The sequence below is a fragment of the Zalophus californianus genome, chromosome 6 (assembly GCF_009762305.2).
Source record: "Zalophus californianus isolate mZalCal1 chromosome 6, mZalCal1.pri.v2, whole genome shotgun sequence".
Classification (NCBI taxonomy): domain Eukaryota; kingdom Metazoa; phylum Chordata; class Mammalia; order Carnivora; family Otariidae; genus Zalophus; species Zalophus californianus.
In genome coordinates, this window is record NC_045600.1 from 76159942 (window position 1) to 76173849 (window position 13908).

At 41.7% G+C, this 13908-nt stretch overlaps 1 protein-coding gene across 1 annotated transcript in view; it reads right to left on the bottom strand.

The window, feature by feature from the left end:
- RYR3 (ryanodine receptor 3) overlaps positions 1–13908 on the bottom strand; it is a 523406-nt gene that overhangs the window by 224040 nt on the left and 285458 nt on the right. The window lies entirely within an intron of this gene.

The following is a 13908-nucleotide window of genomic DNA, read 5'->3' on the forward strand; positions in this document are numbered from 1 at the left end:
ATTAGAAACTGCATTTTAATGGCTTCCTAATATGACATAAAGTAATTAAAAACCCTCTTATGATGGGTATGTGAGTTGTTTACAAATTTTGTACACATATCTATGCTATGTAACATTTTTCATCTCAGCTTAGAAATTTTTAACTTTTTTTCTTTAAATTTTTTATTGTTATGTTAATCACCATACATTACATCATTAGTTTTGATGTAGTGTTCCATGATTCATTGTTTGTGCATAACACCCAGTGCTCCGCGCAGAACGTATCCTCTTTAATACCCATCACCAGGCTAACCCATCCCCCCCTCCCCTCTAGAACCCTGTTTGTTTTTGAGTCCATCGTCTCTCATGGTTCGTCTCCCTCTCTGATTTACTCCCCTTCATTCTTCCCCTCCTGCTATCTTCTTCTTTTTTTCTTAACATGTTACATTATTTGTTTCAGAGGTACAGACCTGTGATTCAACAGTCTTGCACAATTCACAGTGCTCACCATAGCACATACCCTACCCAATGTCTATCACCCAGCCACCCCCTCCCTCCCACCCCACTCCCACTCCAGCAACCCTCAGTTTGTTTCCTGAGATTCAGAATTCCTCATATCAGTGAGGTCATATGATACATGTCTTTCTCTGATTGACTTATTTCACTCAGCATAACACCCTCCAGTTCCATCCACGTTGTTGCAAATGGCAAGATCTCATTCCTTTTGATGGCTGCATAATATTCCATTGTGTATATATACCACACCTTCTTTATCCATTCATCTGTCGATGGACATCTTGGCTCTTTCCACAGTTTGGCTATTGTGGACATTGCTGCTATAAACATTGGGGTGCACGTACCCCTTCGGATCCCTACATTTGTATCTTTGGGGTAAATACCCAGTAGTGCAATTACTGGATCGTATGGTAGCTCTATTTTCAACTTTTTGAGGAACCGCCATATTGTTTTCCAGAGTGGGTGCACCAGCTTGCATTCCCACCAAAAGTGTAGGAGGGTTCCCTTCTCCGCATCCCCGCCAACATCTGTCGTTTCCTGACTTGTTAATTTTAGCCATTCTGACTGCTGTGAGGTGGTATCTCATTGAGGTTTTGATTTGGATTTCCCTGATGCTGAGCAATGTTGAGCACTTTTTCACATGTCTGTTGGCCATTTGGATGTCTTCTTTGGAAAAATGTCTGTTCATGTCTTCTGCCCATTTCTTGACTGGATTATTTGTTCTTTGGGTGTTGAGTTTGATAAGTTCTTTATAGATTTTGGATACTAGCCCTTTATCTGATATGTCATTTGCAAATATCTTCTCCCATTCTGTCGGTTGTCTTTTGGTTTTGTGGACTGTTTCTTTTGCTGTGCAAAAGCTTTTTATCTTGATGAAATCCCAATAGTTCATTTTTGCCCCTGCTTCCCTTGACTTTGGCGATGTTTCTAGGAAGAAGCTGCTGCAGCTGAGGTCGAAGAGGTTGCTGCCTGTGTTCTCCTTTAGGATTTTTATGGACTCCTGTCTCACATTTAGGGCTTTCAACCATTTATTTGGAGTCTATTTTTGTGTGTGGTGTAAGGAAATGGTCCAGTTTCATTCTTCTGCATGTGGCTGTCCAATTTTCCCAACACCATTTGTGGAAGAGACTGTCTTTTTTCCATTGGACATTCTTTCCTGCTTTGTCCAAGATGAGTTGACCATAGAGTTGAGGGTCCATTTCTGGGCTCTCGATTCTGTTCCATTGATCTATGTGTCTGTTTTTGTGCCAATAGCATACTGTCTTGATGATGACAGCTTTGTAATAGAGCTGGAAGACTGGAATTGCGATACCGCCAGCTTTGCTTTTCTTTTTCAACATTCCTCTGGCTATTCGGAGTCTCTTCTGGTTCCATACAAATTTTAGGATTATTTGTTCCATTTCCTTGAAAAAAGTGGATGGTATTTTGATGGGGATTGCACTGAATGTGTAGATTGCTCTAGGTAGCATTGACATCTTCACAATGTTTGTTCTTCCAATCCATGGGCATGGAACATTTTTCCAATTCTTTGTGTCTTCCTCAATTTCTTTCATGAGTATTTTATAGTTTTCTGAGTACAGATCCTTTGCCTCTTTGGTTGATTTATTCCTAGGTATCTTATGGCTTTGAGTGCAATTGTAAATGGGATTGACTCCTTAATTTCTCTCTCTTCTGTCTTGTTGTTGGTGTATAGGAATGGCACTGATTTCTGTGCATTGATTTTATATCCTGCCACTTTACTGAATTCCTATATGAGTTCTAGTAGTTTGGGGGTGGAGTCTTTTGGGTTTTCCACATAAAGTATCATATCATCTGCAAAGAGTGAGAGTTTGACTTCCTCCTTGCTGATTTGGTTGCCTTTAATTTTTTTTGTTGTCTGATTGCTGTGGCTAGGACTTCTAATACTATGTTGAATAGCAGTGGTGATAGTGGACATCCCTGCCGCATTCCTGACCTTAGGGAGAAAGGTCTCAGCTTTTCCCCATTGAGAATGATATTCGCTGTAGGTTTTTCATAGATGGCTTTTATGATATAGAGGTAGGTACACTCTATCCCTATACTGGGAAGAGTTTTGATCAAGAAAGGATGCTGTACTTTGTCACATGCTTTCTCTGCATCTACTGAGAGGATCATATGATTCTTGTTCTTTCTTTTGTTAATATATTGTATCACGTTGATTGATTTGCAGATGTTGAACCAACCTTGCAGCCCAGGGATAAATCCCACTTGGTCATGGTGAATAATCCTTTTAATGTACTGTTGGATCCTATTGGCTAGTATTTTGGTAAGAATCTTTGCATCCATGTTCATCAACGATATTGGTCTGTAATTCTCCTTTTTGATGGGGTCTTTGTCTGGTTTGGGGATCAAGGTAATGGTGGCCTCATAAAATGAGTTTGGAAGTTTTCCTTCCATTTCTATTTTTTTGGAACAGTTTCAGGAGACTAGGTATTAATTCTTCTTTAAATGTTTGGTAGAATTCCCCTGGGAAGCCATCTGGCCCCGGGCTTTTGTTTGTTGGGAGGTTTTTGATGACTGCTTCAATTTCCTTATTGGTTATTGGTCTGTTCAGGTTTTCTATTTCTTCCTGGTTCAATTTTGGTAGTTGATGCATCTCTAGGAATGCACCCATTTCTTCCAGGTTATCTAATTTGCTGGCATAGAGTTGCTCATAATATGTTCTTATAATTGTTTGTATTTCTTTGGTGTTGCTTGTGATCTCTCCTCTTAAATTCATGATTTTGTTGATTTGGGTCATTTCTTTTTTCTTTTTGATAAGTCTGGCCAGGGGTTCATCAATCTTGTTAATTCTTTCAAAGTACCAGCTCCTAGTTTCGTTGATCTGTTCTACTGTTCTTTTGGTTTCTATTTCATTGATTTCTGCTCTGATCTTTATTATTTCTCTTCTCCTGCTGGGTTTAGGCTTTATTTGCTGTTTTTTCTCTCACTCCTTTAGGTGTAGGGTTAGGTTGTGTATTTGAGACCTTTCTTGTTTCTTGAGAAAGGCTTGTATTCCTATATACTTTCCTCTTAGGACTGCCTTTGCTGCATCCCAACGATTTTGAACATTTGTGTTTTCATTTTCATTGGTTTCCATGAATTTTTTTAATTCTTCTTTAATTTCCTGGTTGACCCATTCATTCTTTAGTAGGATGCTCTTTAGCCTCCATGTATTTGAGTTCTTTCCAACTTTCCTCTTGTGACTGAGTTCCAGTTTCAAGGCATTCTGGTCTGAAAATATGCAGGGAATAATCCCAATCTTTTGGTACCGGTTGAGACCTGATTTGTGACCTAGGATGTGATCTATTCTGGATAATGTTCCATGGGCACTACAGAAGAATGTGTATTCCATTGCTTTGGGATGGAATGTTCTGAATATGTCTGTGAAGTCCATTTGGTCCAGTGTGCCATTTAAAGTCTTTATTTCCTTGTTGATCTTTTGCTTAGATGATTTGTCCATTTCAGTCAGGGGGGTGTTAAAGTCCCCCACTATTATTGTAGTCAATGTGTTTCTTTGCTTTTCTTATTAATTGCCTTATATAACTGGCTGCTCCCATGTTAGGGGCATAGATATTTACAATTGTTAGATCTTCTTGTTGGATAGACCCTTTAAGTAGGATATAGTGTCCTTCCTCTTCTCTTATTACAGTCTTTGTTTTAAAATCTAATTTGTCTGATATAAGGATTGCCACCCCAGCTTTCTTTTGGTGTCCATTAGCTTGGTAAATGGTTTTCCACCCCTTCACTTTCAATGTAGGGGTGTCTTTGGGTCTAAAATGAGTCTCTTGCAGACAGCATATCAATGGGTCTTGTTTTTTAATCCATTCTGATAGCCTGTGTCTTTTGATTGGAGCATTCAGCCCATTTACATTCAGGGTAACTACTGAAAGATATGAATTTAGTGCCACTGTATTGCCTGTAAGGTGACTGTGACTGTCTGTTGTCTCTGTTCCTTTCTGGTCTATGTTGCTTTTAGGCTCTCTCTTTGCTTAGAGGACCCCTTTCAATATTTCTTGGAGGGCTGGTTTCGTGTTTGCAAATTCCTTTAGTTTTTGTTTGTCCTGGAAGCGTTTTATCTCTCCTTCTATTTTCAATGACAGCCTAGCTGGATATAGTATTCTTGGCTGCATATTTTTCTCGTTTAGTGCTCTGAAGATATCATGCCAGTCCTTTCTGGCCTGCCAGGTCTTTGTGGATAGGTCTGTTGCTAATCTAATGTTTCTACCCTTGTAGGTTACATATCTCTTCTCCCGAGCTGCTTTCAGGATTTTCTATTTGTTTCTGAGACTCGTAAGTTTTACTATTAGATGTCGGGGTGTTGACCTATTTTTATTGATCTTGAGAGGGGTTCTCTGTGCCTCCTGGATTTTGATGCCTGTTTCCTTCCCCACATTAGGGAAGTTCTCTGCTATAATTTGCTCCAATATACCTTCTGCCCCTCCCTCTCTTTCTTCTTCTTCTGGGATCCCAATTATTCTAATATTGTTTCGTCTTATTGTATCACTTATCTCTCGAATTCTGCCCTCGTGATCCAGTAGTTGTTTCTCTCTCTTTTTCTCAGCTTCTTTATTTTCCATCATTTGTTCTTCTATATCACTAATTCTCTCGTCTGCCTCATTTATCCTAGCAGTTAGTGCCCCCATTTTTTATTGCACCTCATTAATAGCCTTTTTGATTTCGACTTGGTTAGATTTTAGTTCTTTTATTTCTCCAGGAAGGGTTTCTCTAATAACTTCCATGCTTTTTTCAAGCCCAGCTAGTATCTTTAAAATCATGATTTTGAACTCTAGGTCCGACATCGTACTAATGTCCCCATTGAGTAGGTCCCTGGCAGACAGTACTACCTCTTGTTCTTTTTGTTGAGGTGATTTTTTTTGTCTTGTCATTTTGTCCAGAGGAGAATAGATGAATGAGAGAACAAAATGCTAACAGGTTAACCACGTCCCCAGAAAATATACTCTAAACAAATAAGACAAGACCTGAAACCAGGGGAAAAGAAAGGGAAAGAAAGAAAAAAGAAAAAAAAGAAAAAAAGATAAAAACAAACAAAAACAGAACAAAACAAAACAAAGAATATGATCAAATATGATCAGGCTAGTGCATAGATCAGTGCCACACAGATTTTGGGTGTGCCACATAGAGGATTTTGGGTGTATTTTGGTCTATTAGAAGAAAGTGCCTCCTAAAATTTTACAGAAAGACTTATATATGTACAAAATAAGTGCTGAAACAATGAAGGGATGGAATATGACTGTAAAGATGAAAAGTATAAAAAATTTTAAAAAAGGAATTGATAAGGTGCTTGAAAAAAGAAAGAAGAGGATAAAAAAAAAGAAAGAAAAAAAGTGGAGAGAATGTGATCAGGCAGGAGGCTAGAACAAAGCCATACACTAGAGATTTAGGGTATATTTTGATATGTTAGAAGAAACTGTATCTCAAAATTTTAAAGAGAAAACAACTTATATATATATGCCAAAAATAAGGGTAACTACTATGAAGGGAAAGAATATGACTCTAAAAATGAAAAATAAAAATGTTTTTTTAAAAAAGGGATTGATAAGATGTTGGTTGAAAAAGGAAAAAAGAAAAATTAAAAAAAAACAGTTAAAAAAATTATCTTTGAAAGACTAATGAATCATGGTAAAAAAAAGCCATGAATTCTATGTGCAGTATTCCCCTAGCGCTGGAGTTTTCCCGTTCTCCTTGATCGGTAAACTTGGTCTTGGCTTGCTGGCTGTTCTTGCTGATCTTCTGGGGGAGGGGCCTGTTGCTGTGGTTCCCAAATGTCTTTGCAGGAGGCGGAATTGCCCTGCCCTTGCTGGTCCGGGCTAAGCAGTCTGCTCGGGTTTGCTCTCGGGAGCTTTTGTTCCCTGCAAGCTTTCCCAACAGCTTTGGAGGACGAGAATGAAAATGGCGGCCTCCCAATCTCCACCCTGGAGGAGCCGAGAACTCAGGGCCCCGCTCCTCAGTGCCCCCCCAGAGAAAAGCAGTCACTCCCGTCTCCTGGTCTCTGGCCGCACTCCGTGCTCACCCAGCCTGTGACCGACTCGGTGTGGCGTCTCCAAACCCAGATCCCTACGGTGTGCTCCCGCGCCACTCCTCCCGGAGGAGGAAGGGGAGTCTCCCCAGATCTGCTGTTTTTTGGGTCCCTGCTGGAGGAGCAGTGGCCCGACTGTCACCGATCACAGTTTATGGCAACCCCAAGCTGAGAGCCCGTGCCTCAGCTCCGTCTCTGCAGCTGGCTTCCCTGCTCTGATACTTGGGAGCTCTGCTGCACTCAGGCACCCCCAGTCTTTCTGTGACCCCGAGGGTTCTGAGACCACACTGTCCCGTGAGGGTTCCACCCCCCGGTTGGCCACTGGAGTGACGTCCCTCATCGGAGCCGACTTCTAAAAGTTCTGATTTTGTGCTCCACGGCTCTATCACTTGCCAGAAGCAGCTGATGGAGGCCCCCTCCCCCGCCGTCCATCCTCCTGAATATCGCCTCAGATTCACTTCACCGCACGTCCTTCCTTCCAGTAAGTGGTCGTCTTTTTGTTCAGAGAGTTGTTGCTATTCTTTTCTTCGATCTCCTGTTGAGTTGGTAGGTGTTCAGAATGGTTTGATCCCTATTCAGCTGAATTCCTGAGACCAGACGAAATCCAGGTCTCCTACTCCTCCGCCATCTTGCTCTGCGCCCCCCCCCCCCAGAACTTTTTAACGTTTTAATGTTTCCAGTGGTTACTGCTATTCTAGTAGTAGGTTCTAAACAAAGTGATGGATTTTAAAATAGTGAAACTGCTTTACTCTCCTTAATAAAAAGTATTAGGTACCTCCTTCTGGCTATTGGGGGCAACTGACAAAACTATATCATGTTTCCTCCCACCCTTCCACAGACATTCATGAGGCTCTACATGGTGACAGATACTGGGTGTGGGGCTGGGGGTTAAGGAGAGAAGATCCAGTTCCTGCCCCTAAGAAATCCATATTCTGTTGGGAAATAAACATTTAAATAAAGAACTACAATTCAGTGCAATTATTGCAATGACCATGTACACAAGGTCATGTCTTCTAAGATAGAAGAAGGTGCCAAGTCAGCCTAGGAGCATGGGACAAGATTCAAAGGATCAAAGATCCACTAGATAAGAGTATTCCAGACGGAAGGAATAGCTTATGCAAAAGGAATGTATGACACACCTCCTGAATGGCTACGGGTTGGTAAGGCAGGAAGGCAGGGATTGATGGGAGCTTGAAGAGGAGATGTGGTAGGGGAACAAAGCTGGACCTAACATACAACTTGGACTATTTGCATCACAATGGTGCAGTGACACACCATCATGTATGCAATGCACATTAGCCTGGGCTGGACTTGGACTTGGCTGTTCTAACTGTATACCATGCGTCATTACTAAGAACGAGGAACAAGTTCATTTAAAACAAAGGAATCTAAGCCTAAACTTGAAGAGCACAGAGGTTCAACACCTTTCCGGTTTATTTGAGGAGCCTGAGTATTCTTGGTTCGTTTTTTGGAGTTCAGGTATCCCAGGTCTCCAAATCTGTTCCTCCTTATCATAATTAAGTCTGCTATGAAAGGAATGGATGATATTAAAACTCAGCAAATCCTGCTACAATGGTGTCCTTCTCAGTATTTCCTATGTTCCCACTTAAAAACCCATCTTTCCTGCTTTGAATGTTTTTTTCCTTTAACTTCTGGATGATATCATGGTAGTCATTTGAAAAAATTCCAAGGGACTTCTGTGAACTTGGGAACGCTGAAATGCTCGGTGGGTCAACTGACTTTAAAGGTATTCAGATCCTTGCTGGATAAAAATACAAATTAGAAAGTCCTCTACTGTCCTGAGACTCCTCTAAACTAGGACACACTGACAGTGTTGCATGGTAATGCCAAGGCCCGCTCTTGCCACCCGCTCAGAGTACGCTGTTGCCTTCCACACCGGCCCAAGCCTCGGCCAGTAAAGATCCAGAGCCGCTCTCAACGAGGGATGACAGTCTTCATCTAGAGTGGTGCTTTGATGCCATCAGAAGCTGAGTTCCAAGCTTTATTTAGCCTTTAATATGCCATAGGTGCCAAGTGCCTTCCCGAGGAATGGCAGCTGGGAGAATTTCTCCTGTCTGGCTTCCTCCCTCGGTGGAAAACAACTATAAGGATGAGCAATTATATCCTTGTGGTAAATGCCATTGCCTTTTACAAAACTCCTCTAAGAGAACGGGTGCCAAATAGAAGCTGCTGCTGGAGCACTAAGATCATCAATAGGCAAAGTGAAATCAGGGCTTGAGCCTATTTTTAATACATATGTAGAATACAGAATTGGGACCAATACTATCTAGAAACTAAAGGGACACTCTTGATAATTACTGGATGGGAAGCACATACTTAGTGAGTACTTAGCGCAACATCTTGGGAAGTCTATTTGAATAAAAAAGTCCATTTCATATAATATTCATGTTGTAAAAGATCATCTGAAAAGGTATATTTAGTTTTAAAATGTGAGTAAAGATTTTCCAACTAGAAAATAAGGGAATTGTGTAATGGCTTCTGTACAGGGTTTTAGAAATCTGTTCTCTTCTAAAGGAAGAAATCTCTCACGCTGTGAGGGCTTTTGAGGCTCCAAATGATTCAGAAGAGTCCTGTACCCCCGGTGGCGTGAGATGGCGTTGGGGCAGAGAGCAGAAGTGAAGTCAAGGAGGGCTAAGTTCAAACACCAAGTCTTTATGTGTTACATGAACCTCGACAGGTCATTTTATTAGAAAATCAGCTTCCATGTCTAAGAAATGGGGACAGTAATGCCCACAGTGATGCTGTCAAGGGTTGTTGGTAAGGTACCATGATGATTCCTATGATTTTAAATGAAACAAATGACTGATGTCCTGTATACCGTAACTCAAGAGGTACAGCGTGTAGCGGTAAATGGGCATTTCTACAACCAGACTCCCTAGGCTTGAGAACTGGCTCTGTCACTTACTGTGTGACCTTGGGCAAGTCACTTACTTTTGTGGACTCAAGTTTCCTCATCTGTCAAGTGAAAATAATGTCATGAAGTTGTTTCAGGTTTTGAATGAATTATTCTATGTGGAGTGTTTAAGAGAGTGCTTGACACATTGTAACCCACAATAAATACTATTGTTATTGTTTTTGTTTCTGTAACTCCAGAAACTTTAATTACTAGGCTAACAGTAAATAAAAGTGCCAAAACATTGTAGGAGTGTCTTTTGTAATATCAGGAAAAATTAACAATATGGAGAATCATAGCTTTGAGGGCTGACTCCAGAAAGTGATTTGAAAAGTCACTGTATTGCGTTATTAAAATCAGTAAGTCCCATTATTGAAGACAGGGCTTAAAAAATAGTCACTTTCAAATACGTTTAATGTACCTGACCCTTCAGAACACCAACAGAAGGGAATTCTGAGGAAGGGAAGCAAAGTAGTTACAGAGCCGAAGTTGTCTCAAATGCTTTTTCAGATATAGGAACTCCATAATCCTAGTGACCACCCACTGAAACAGGCTGGGGAGTCCTGTGTCCTTTCCTTCTCTGAAGAAACCGCCCCTCCCTCAGAGGCTTGGGACTACCTGAAGGTCCCAGGAAGCACAGAAAGGCCATTCCAAATCAGCATTTGAAGATAAAGGAACAACCCACTTTATCATATGCTGCACATCTTCAAATTAACCCAAGGACAGATTACTGCAGGAATTAGCCTCTTCTGATGAGTAACGTAGGCAAATGGAAACACTGATGCTCAGCATTTCCACTGCCCCAGGCACTGCAGAGTTTGGCACTCGAACGGAAAACACGAACACTTAGGCATTTGGACAGAGAGAGGATCCAAACATGTAAAAATGCTGGTGTTCTACAGCCACTCTAGGGCTCCTCTCCACACAGCACCGGGCTTCTGCAAAGGTCTGAGTCACAGCAGGGAGTGTCTTGGTAGATGAACCCTGGGACTCATCTTAGCAGGGAGACAGGTAAGGACCCTCATACAAATTCGACTGTAGAGCTAAATGATCTACAAGTTTAGAAAGTCAGAAATCATAATAATCAGGAAAGGCAATTTTGCTCCATTCATTTCCTGTATCACTTATCACTTGGGATGGTAAATTCCTCTGCTTATTCCAATTTTGCAAGGGAAAAAGTTATTAAAGGAAAAGGTAGGTGTTAATTTCCTCCTGTTAAACTGCCCCCCCCCAACCCCCCTGCCCCAGCCAGGAACACACTATAGGTGGCTCTGAGCTAAATTCATCCCAATGGCAGTCCCGAGAGGCTACATGAACGCTTTGTCAGGAGAGGCAAGGTAATGTCATGACCAGAATAGAGTCAGTCTTCTGAAAGGAAATTCCCAGTGGCCGAGCTGATTGAGGAGCCTGTGGGGCAGGTTGGCTGTGTTGAGATGGGAGATATTTCTAAGGCTGATGCTTGAAAATGATTTCACAGGCTTCAGTGGCTAATAAGACCTATAAAGACTGCTTTTCCCTTACTAGGAGAAAAAGTTCATTCGAAATCCCATGATGTCACTTGAAACTTCCTTTCCCATTCAGCATGGGACTCAGGTATCCCCTTAGGATGGGGCTGCTCTCATGGTCTCGAGTGAGGTACCCACAACTCTGGATATTGTCTTTATGATTATAGTGGACTCCACAGTCAATAAGGGAAAGGAAATCATATTTACTGGGTATCGAATATGTGTCAAGACCTTCATGTTCCTTACCCTCATTTACTTATTTTTAAAAAATATTTTATTTTTTCAATTTATTTTAAAGACAGAGAACAAGAGAGAGTGTGAATGGGCGGATGGTCAGAGGGCGAGGGTGAGAGAGAGAGAGTCTTAAATAGACTCCACACTGAGCATAGAGCCCGATGCAGGGCTCAGCCTCACAGTCCTTAGATCATGACCTTAGCCGAAATCAAGAGTTGGATGCTTAACTGACTGAGCCCCCCAGGGGCCCCACATCATTTAAATTTCTTAAGAGTCTACATTATTTTCATTTTATCAGAGGAAATCAAGTCTCTGGAGGTTAACTTTTTCTGTGTCAAAAAAAAAAAATCAGTAAATAGAAGAGCTGGGATTCAAATCCAGGCACAACTCCAAAGCCATGCTGTTTCTTCTTGACTCTTTCCAGTGACAAAGTGTTAGGGGCACTGTATTTCCTTCCAATATCTATTGACTTTAATAAGTAAAGATCAGTTCAAGGCAGTAGCTTAATTTATGCATACAGATAAGTTTAAAGTTAACAGACCTGGGCATTTACATCTCAAGAAAGGAGAAAAATTGTCATGATGAGTTCCCAGCGTCTCTCCCTTGCCACCCTCCACTCCCTCCTGCAGTAAAAGCTGGAGTATCATTTCCATTTCATTTCTTCATCCAACAATTATCCTTTCGTCAGATAGTCCGAAATTCACTGCTGTCCTGGTGGGAGTCATTAACAGAGACCTTATTTCTTCAGCTGGAGCACACGTTGGCATACTGACCTGCAGTGCCTTCTGCCAGATATATGTTCCCTGTGTGCTGGGTGGGGAATTCAGAATGATGCCAGATCCAAGGAAGCTTTGTGTTTTAATGAGCACAAAAGGCGTAAGTCTTGCAGACATTGGTTTCTCCACAACTCATCAGATGCTGAGGACTGAGGGTGTGAGGTTCTCTGAACACACCTATATGGCATTATTTTTTTTTAAGACTTTACTTATTTGACAGAGAGAGAGAGAGAGAGAGTGCACACAAGCAGGGGGAGTGGGAGAAGGAGAAGCAGACTCCCCGCTGAGCAGGCAGCCCTATGTGGGGCTCGATCCCAGCACCCTGGGATCATGACCTGAGCTAAACGCAGATGCTTAACTGACTGAGCCACTCAGGTGCCCCACCTATATGGCATTATATTACTAAGTGTGGGTAATGTTCAGAGAGCCACAATCATTTGAGGCACTGAGTCCCAAGCCCCTTTCCCATATCACCAATCGGAAGGGACACTGCTAGTGATGACTGACATGGGCTTGGCACATCTGGCTTCCTAGTCTTCTGAGGAGACAGGACAAAAGGGATAACGGGAGTGAGGTACACTCCTGGAATGATGCACAACTAGATGGATGTTCAGGTTCTGAATGCAAACAGTAGTCTTTTCTGGGTGCACTGGGTTCTTTGTCTTCTGACTCACTGATGTATTCATTCTGCAAATTTTGCAGAGGGATATATTAAGTGTGCCATGCAATGCTACAAAATCTGGGAAGGACTGAGTAAAAATTTTTCCTTTGAGAATGGTTTCTCTTTGAAACAAGGTCCAATCTGCTTCATCCAACGGTCTAGGTGTCCTTCATATTTCCTTAGCCAATCCCCAGGCAGAGTTCTCTTCAGGTGTGTCCTGGGACTGTAGCTTGGGTTATGGCAACCAGATGGCAGGAGGTGAGTGGCACTCAGCAGGCAGTGGGGCAATGATTTTCTCAAGTCAATTCCGCTCATTTCCTCACAGATTCAACCCTACCAAACTCAAGAGATGTAGATGTGTATAAGCACAAGAACTCTTTCTTTTCAAATCACTTCCCCAGAGACAGCTTTCTGAGAACCTTATGACATCTGCTGATGTCACTAAAGACAATTACTGTACAGCCAGACACGGGCTCCACGAACTAAGAAGGGAAGATCCACCTCCACTCCCCATGAAGATGGAACCAGGGAAGGGTAAGTTGGGACGATAAGAGAACAAGACAAGGCTTTCACTTCACTCTAACCCATCATCCTGTCATTTTTGCATCTGCTTTTGTCTGTATCACACTGTCCCCTGGGACACACAAAATGTGGACAGAGATTTCTTTCTTCCTGCAAATGATCCAGGATAAATAAGTAAATAAGTTGACACCACCATTTCTAAAAATTTTTTTAAGTTTCTACTGAATGTACAACAAAAAACTTAAAAAAAAAAAAAGCCATATGGACCAAATGAAAATACAGACCAACCATAAGAAATATCATCAGAATACGAGCTGATGGTTTTAGCCTGAAGGCTGAGGGAGGAAGGAAAATGTGATGGGTTACGTAGTTCCCAGTTACAAAAGAAAATATATACACAAAGACAAACTTTGCCCTCATACTGGATTTGGGGAAGAATATGTGTCACGGTTTCTTACGTAAGAGGCACGCTTACATAAGGGATTTCTATAAGGGACACAATGACTCCAATTTCATTTTTTCGAAAGACACAGATACAACATTCTGTGGACAACAGACAGAATCGCTAGAGCTCCGGGTCTGGGTGAAAGCCTAAAACTCAGTCCTCCATTTTCATCCAGGCAGAAGCTAACCCATTCCTCCAGGCGTAGGCCATGGACATGCTTGGGGATAGCATCCGTGTATTTTTAAAAAGGAAGCTTGGAATTTTTTTTAAGTGATTGGCATTTACGAAGTGTCAAGCATAGATCCAGACATTTTATAAA